Raw genomic sequence first — 6000 nt, forward strand, 5'->3', positions numbered from 1 at the left:
AGAACTCAGAGAAACATTTTACCTACTAGATCACCAGTTGATTACAAAAGGGCACGGCTCAGGAACAGCCAGATGGAAGAGGTGTGCAGAGCAAGGTTCCTGGGAAGGGATGCTGAGCTTCCATACACTCTCCAGGTGGGCCACTCTTCCTGCACCTCCATGGGTTCACCAGCCCAGAATCTCTCCGAACTCAGTCCTTTGGGGTTTGTAAAAACCAATAAAGGGAAACCTCACTAAAATGGAGTTGGGAGGTTCTGAAGGGGCAGCTCTCACACCCTACGACTGCTTGTCAATTACAGGCGCAACAGGAAGAGCAGACCTTCCCAGTGGATACCACTTTACTATCCCAGGGAGAAGGAAGGCTTCTTCCTCACCCAGCAACAGCCCAGACAATGAGAGACAGTTACAGTTCAGCCAATGAAAAGCCACTATGCTTAGAACTCCCCATTTAATCCAATGGACAGTTTGTTTATAACAAATCTCCCACTTTCCTCTGCAGAAGAGTGTTCCTCTCCCTTGTTCAGACTTGCTTACGGTTTTGCCGTAGTTCCCTGGTCCTAGATTCCAATTCTCTGTTAATTCCTGAATAAACCATTTCTTGCTAGTAAATTAACTGCCAGGGTCTTCCTGTTTAAGATTTTATTTTTAGGGGCGCCTGGGTGGCTCAGTCAGTTAAGCATTCCCCCTTCAGCTCAGGCCGTGATCTCGCGGTTTGTGAGTTCAAGCCCGGCGTCAGGTTCTGTGCTGACAGCTTGGAGCCTGGAGCCTGCTTTGGATTCTGTGTCTCCCCCTCTCTCTCTCTGCCCCTCCCCCACTTACAATCTGTCTCTCTCTCTCTTTCAAAATAAACAAACATTAAATTCTTTTTTTAAGATTTTATTTTTAAATGAAATCTACACCCAATGTAGGGCTCGAATTTACAATCCTGGAGATCAAGAGTCACAGGCTCCACCTACTGAGCCAGCCAGGCCCCCCAGCAGCTTTTTTTTTTTTTTTAAGGTTAACAGGTTTCATGGAGAATGCATTACATAATCATGGTTGATTAAATCACTGGCCGTTGATTCAAGCTCCTCCCCCTTCTTTCTCCCCAGTTGTTGGCGGGATAGAATCGAAATTCCAAGCATTTGGTGGATTCCACTGGAAACCCGCTCCCATCCTTGGGTGCTTTCATGAGTTTGAGCCTCAGCACGGAGCCTGCTTGGGATTCTCTCCCTCCCTCTCTCGCTCTCTCTCTGTCTGCTTCTCCCTCACTCAGGCTGTCTCTTTCTCAAAAATCAATAAAGTTAAAAAAAAAAAAGGAAATGAAAATTGTCAGGCCATACCCAGACCTGCTAAATCAGAATCTGGTTGCCACAAACTTTCCAGGCTATTCTTCTGCACATCAAGGTTTGAGAAAGCTTCAAGGCACCTGGGTGGCTCAGCCAGTTAAGCATCAGACTCTTGACTTCCGCTTGGGTCATGATCCCTTGGTTCTCTAGATGGAGCCCCACATGAGACTGCACTGGCAGCACGGCGCCTGCTTGCGATTCCCCCACCCCTCTCACAATAAATAAATAAACTTAAAAAAAAAAAAAAACCCTCCTTTCTTGACGCTATGATCCCTTTAATATCCATGATCTGTTTAATGGGGCCAAGCGCCATGAACCAAATCCAATATATTACCTTTGGCAATTCTGTATTTAGTTGTCTGCCTTCAGAATTTCTTATCATTTACATTTTGATGACTTGGTGACAATTTCGGCTTTAACATTCTACTCCAGAAGCATAAGACAGCTATCAAAAACAAACGGGCTTTTTAAGCCAGAGACTGTCCTTACTGGTCAATATGACGGTCTGGTCTCCTGAAAGACATCTGATACTGTCTCTTTGGAATGGAAGTTACATCCGTCTTTGTTGGAAAGATGGGTTTGTCAGTTTTCAGAGCTTGAGGCCATTAAACCTTCCAACTAAATATCCAGCTTCCCCTGTTCATTAACCAGGTTTTCTTTTTTCTTTTCTTTTCTTTCTTTTTTTTTTTTTTTTATTATTTATTTATTGTGAGAGAGACAGAGAGAGGGAGCAGGGAAGGGCAGACAGGGAGGGGGAGAGACAGAATTGCAAGTGGGCTCGGGACGGTCAGCGCAGAGCCTGATGGGGGGATTGAATTCATGAACCATGAGATCATGACCTGCGCTGAAACCAAGACTTGAACTCTTAACCCACTGAGCCACCCAGATAGCCCAACTAGCTTTTCAATCATCACATACCAGCCCCTCCCCCACATAACCTGTGGGTTATGGTCAAAAGATGCCTCGGTCATATTCAGGTAATATCCGGCCAGTCTGACAGTTGCATTTCCCAGTGTAAATTAATAACAATGGTATTCTGATTTTTTTTAATGGTATTCCGATTTAAAATTTAAATTGCTTTCTGAAAAGTTGCAGTTACTAGACATATCTTTTTGAACATAAAAACATATTAACAGCTTTCTTAACGGTAATAATTTATCAATAATTATCAGTGAGGAAAAGGAAGAAAAGAATGAGGCATAGGAGGAAGGTGGAAAAGAAAATTCCATATTATTCATTTTCATCTAGCTAATGTCAACATAAAAATCTTTTCAGGGGCGCCTGGGTGGCGCAGTCGGTTAAGCGTCCGACTTCAGCCAGGTCACGATCTCGCGGTCCGTGAGTTCGAGCCCCGCGTCGGGCTCTGGGCTGATGGCTCGGAGCCTGGAGCCTGTTTCCGATTCTGTGTCTCCCTCTCTCTCTGCCCCTCCCCCGTTCATGCTCTGTCTCTCTCTGTCCCAAAAATAAATAAACGTTGAAAAAAAAATTAAAAAAAAAAAATCTTTTCACATGAATTTGTCCACATCTCAGATTATTTATCTGCAATAGATGCCCAGAAAAGGAATGATTATTATGACATTTGCAGAAGAAAAATTTATTTTTATTTAAGTGGCAAAAATGTTGTTTCTTACCATAAATCCTTCTATTCTCCTCTGAATCACCCAAACTTCTTGAAGCAGGAGAAAGAAAAAAATTAATTTATCTCCTTCATCCCACTCCATGTCTAAGTCACTGTCTCTTCTAAGATTGGCTGGAGTGGGGAGTATTTCAAACACAGATGTGTTGAGGACTCCCCCAAGGCCCACTGCCCACTCTCCCTTCAAGGAGATATGGAGTCTTTACATAGTCTTTGATGGGTTCCAGGCTTCTGAGTTCCCAATACTTAAATGGTAATTTTTTTAAAGAAATTTCAAAATCAAACTCTAATCCGCTCGCTGTATCAGTGTACTTGTCCCATGTGTGAAACCATCAGCTTCTACGTGGATGCTGAGGTTCCTGGCTGCAGGTGTGCCATTTATAGGATCGCCACAAGGTGGCAGAGCTGGGAATGACAAGTTCCTGGAAGCAGAAGGAGCCAAGAGAAATGTAATCGCTTGTTTTTTTAAAAAGATCACAATATTGGGGCGCCTGGGTGTCTCAGTCCGTTAGGCGTCCAACTTCGGCTCAGGTCATGATCTCACGGTTCATGGGCTGGCGCCCAGCCTTAGGCTCTGTGCTGTCAGCTCAGAGCCTGGAGCCTGTTTGGGATTCTGTGTCTCCTTCTCTCTCTCTGCCCCTCCCTGGCTCGCACTGCCTCTCTCTCTCTCTCTCTCTCTCAAAAATAAAGAAACATTAAAAAAAAACTTTTTTTTTTAAAGATCACAATATCTATTTCATAGTTAAATGTCCTAGAATGGGAAGCACTTGGGTGCCTCAGTCAGTCGAGTTTCTAACTTTGGTTCAGGTCATGATCTCGGTTCACAAGTTTGAGCCCCATGTCAGGCTCTGTGCTGACAGCTGGGAGCCTGGAGTCTGCTTCAGATTCTGGTCTCCCTCTCTTTCTCTCTGCCCCTCCCCGCTCACGATCTCTCTCTCTCTCTCTCTCTCTCTCTCTCTCCCCCTCTCTCAAAAATAATTAAACATTAAAAAAATTTTTTTTAATTTAAATGTCCTAGAAGATCTATTGACTAAGATATCAGGCTTCTGTTGTTTGAACTATGAAAGAAATTAATGAAGACAGAAATATATTAGTATTTGAGGACAACAAAATTCTCCCACTTAGAAGATAGTTTGAAATAAAATTTATATCTACTCTGAGGATGCCATAGCTATAGAATTAATCAAGTAAATACTTTGACAAGTGTTGGAACCTACCAATTAGGATAGATGCTAAATTATTCAGATGGCAAGAGATCGTTTCATGGAAACTTCTATGATGTGAAAAAATTTATCACATATTTTAAAGCATTGACACAAACTATACTTACTGAATCTCAACTGATGAAACCTCTGGAATTCATAATTAATAGACTGCATAATTAATAATGGTAGGTAGGGGCGCCTGGGTGGCGCAGTCGGTTAAGCGTCCGACTTCAGCCAGGTCACGATCTCGCGGTCCGTGAGTTCGAGCCCCGCGTCAGGCTCTGGGCTGATGGCTCAGAGCCTGGAGCCTGTTTCCGATTCTGTGTCTCCCTCTCTCTCTGCCCCTCCCCCGTTCATGCTCTGTCTCTCTCTGTCCCAAAAATAAATAAACGTTGAAAAAAAAAAATTTTTTTTTTAAATAATGGTAGGTAACATTTACTGTGGATCTACAAAGTGACAGAAATAACAATAAGTGACTTACACAAGTAATATACTCTCTGTTGTTGTAGAAAACATGGGCTCTTACCTCCCACACTAGGAGCGTCTGCTCCGGAGATGTGAATTTTCATGACTTGGCTTACAAGAACGACTCAAATTTAGTCCTTTGTTCCACAAATATTTATTGAATACTTAACTATACATCAGGCATTGCGCTAGGTGCTGAGGATGAAAGAGTCATGTTTTCAGGGGATGAAACTGACACAGTTTTATCTACAATATTTGGTATGCCCAGCATCCCCAGGGACCTATATCAGCAGGACCTACCTGGACCAGGAGGTGCAAATGGAACTCTGCCTGCTGTTGTCTGAATGTTTAAATGTTATAAGTCAAGCTCACAATCCGTTAAATAACGTGTGTTCTGTTCTCCTAAAAAAATAAATTTTTTTAACTTTTAAAAGAGAAATATAGACACTAAAGAAATGGATTAGGTAGATGGTGTGATTAATGATGGTGGTGATGGTGACAGGTGATGATGGACAGATAATAATAATAATAGATAAATAAATAAATAATAGACAGAGGGATACAACATCTAGACATAAGGGGCTTTTTATGCTACCCTTTTCTTTTCTTTTCTTTTCTTTTCTTTTCTTTTCTTTTCTTTTCTTGTGTTTCACTTTATGTGAACTATCCCTTTTCTTTAGTGACCAAACGATCTTTAGGGGAGAAAGAGGTTGTTATTACAGAAAACAGAGAAAGAAGGAGTCGATATTCAACTCCAGCCCTCCAAAATCGGATTTTTAGGTCCTAAGGAGAAAATAAATAGTTTCCAAAGATTATGGTTTTCTAAAATTCAAATTTTCCCCCTTTGTATGTTAAGAGTTTGGTTTGGTAGGACACAGACACAGAACACACTTATATTATAAACCACAGCTAAAGAAGACACAAAATATAATTTAAGGGAACTGCCCCAGACAGAAAGGGGAAAGAGACAGTCTTTTGCTAGGGGGTGGCTGCAAAGGGTAAAGGTCAAAGGAGAGGCATGTGAAACAAAAAATATAAGGGGACAGATGCTGCCTGAAACCACCAGTGACACCCCTCCCCCCCCCCCCCGCCACGTCCTTAGATCTAAGGCCACGAGGAAAGGTGGGAGCAGTGATGAAAGCCCAGATGGGTTGAAGGGAAAGCCAAAAGTGGAAGGGGCTTATGACCAATTTAGCCATTACTGCCTTACTCTGGTTTCCATTGATCAGAGATGTTCCCAAATGTTCGCCCAGAAAGTAGCCCTGGGGTAGGTATGGAGTGAGAAAGGCAAAGAAGGAAAGTGAGAAGGAAAAGCAAAATAGGGCCCCCGCTTCAAAATTGAACCTTGGCAACACCTGCTACCATC

The sequence above is a fragment of the Herpailurus yagouaroundi genome, unplaced genomic scaffold (assembly GCF_014898765.1).
Source record: "Herpailurus yagouaroundi ecotype Mexico unplaced genomic scaffold, PumYag 355, whole genome shotgun sequence".
Lineage (NCBI taxonomy): Eukaryota > Metazoa > Chordata > Mammalia > Carnivora > Felidae > Herpailurus > Herpailurus yagouaroundi.